This window comes from Grammomys surdaster, unplaced genomic scaffold, assembly GCF_004785775.1.
Source record: "Grammomys surdaster isolate TR1022 unplaced genomic scaffold, NIH_TR_1.0 264, whole genome shotgun sequence".
Lineage (NCBI taxonomy): Eukaryota > Metazoa > Chordata > Mammalia > Rodentia > Muridae > Grammomys > Grammomys surdaster.
The window spans coordinates 6,596,460-6,598,007 of NW_021604705.1; the positions used below are offsets into that span (position 1 = coordinate 6,596,460).

The window sequence follows — 1,548 nt, forward strand, 5'->3', positions numbered from 1 at the left end:
CCTTGTTAGAAGAAGCAAGAAAATACTCACTCGAGTAAGTAGGGAGGCAAAGTGTGGAGCAGAGACAGGAGGAGGGACTGTCTGTAAACGACTCCACCTGAGTATCCATCCCACATGCAGTCATCAAATGCAGACACTGTTGTGGATGCCAGGAAGTGCATGCTGACAAGAGTCTGACATACCTGTTTCCTGAGAGGCTCTCCCAATGCCTGACATAAACAGAGGCAGATGCTTGCAGCTAACCATTGAACAGATCACATGGTCCCCAATGGAGGAGTTAGAAAGAAGACTGATGGAGCTGAAGGAGCTGGCAGTCCCCTAGGGAGAGTGACAATACCAACCAACCAGAGCTCCCGGGGTCTAAACCTCTTGCTTCAGAACACAAAGGAAGGGACTCATGGCTTCCACATGCATAGGTAGTTGAGGATGGCCTTGTCAGGCATCAGTGGGAGAGGAGGGCCTTGTTCCCTGGAAGGCTGGATGCCCTAGTGTTGGGAAATTCAAAAGCAGAGAGGCAGGAATGGGTGGATGGGTGGGAACACATCCTCATAGAAATAGGAGGAGGGGAGATGGGATAAGGGGTTTTGGAGGGGAATGAAGAAAGGAGATCACATTTGAAAGATAAATATTTAAAATATCCAATTAAAAAAAAAACAGAAAATGTAGCTAGCAATTGTAGGCGAGCAGTTGAGACTTTTTGTAAAGAGTTTATTATGGGGATTCCTTTTAATCTTCAAGGACAAGGTATTGTGGAAGGGGCCCATGGAACTTTAAAACAATATCTTCATAAAATAAAAAAAAGGGGAGGTATATCCTCATATACCACAAATTTATTTAAATCATGCTCTTTTTATTTTAATTTTTTAAAAATAATTTGGGAGGAGCTGTGGCCCATCGAGGTTAAACCTGACCTAGTCTTCCCTGGAAACAGGTTCCTTGTCAGGATTTAAGATGAAAACTCAGGTGACTCGTAAAGATATCCCCCCATGGGTGAAAATTCCTACAGACCTGGAAAGGCCAGAAGTATTGCAAGTCAACAAGCTGGTGCTAAATGCTCTGTTCGGCCCACAGGGATCTCGAATGCCTCACTTCGAGCAGGTGGGCCGGGTCATGTTTGAGCTCAAGACTCTGGAATCTTCCGATCTTACCGAGATCTTAATTTATGGCTCTGAACAAAAGAAGTCTCGGACTAAATGGATGCTTCAGTGGATGGCTGACAGGTGCCGCCTGCGCCAGGAAAGAGGCGTGCTCAAGCTGGAGGAAGGCATGAAGGTCCTGGAACTAGACCAGGGTTTGAAGAAGTAAAGCCAGTTTCCAGTCATTGTGAGTCCCACCTGGACACAAGCTGTGGCTGGCCAGTGTTTGGTTCTGACATGAGGTTTTTTTTTTTTTTTTTTGGCCTGACATGAGTTAACTTTGTTAGGTCCTTCAAGATATTCTTGGATCCCTACTGTGTATTCTGATGTGAATATCTGCATGTCATCATTAAAACATTTAAAGAGCCAGAAAAAAAAAATAATTTGGATGCCAAGGAACTTTCTGTTGAAT

The 1,548-nt window shown here is 44.4% G+C and overlaps 1 pseudogene; it reads left to right on the forward strand.

The window, feature by feature from the left end:
- Positions 1-951: 951 nt before the first annotated feature.
- On the forward strand, positions 952-1,305 carry LOC114628132 (annotated as a pseudogene).
- The last annotated feature ends 243 nt before the right edge of the window (positions 1,306-1,548 follow it).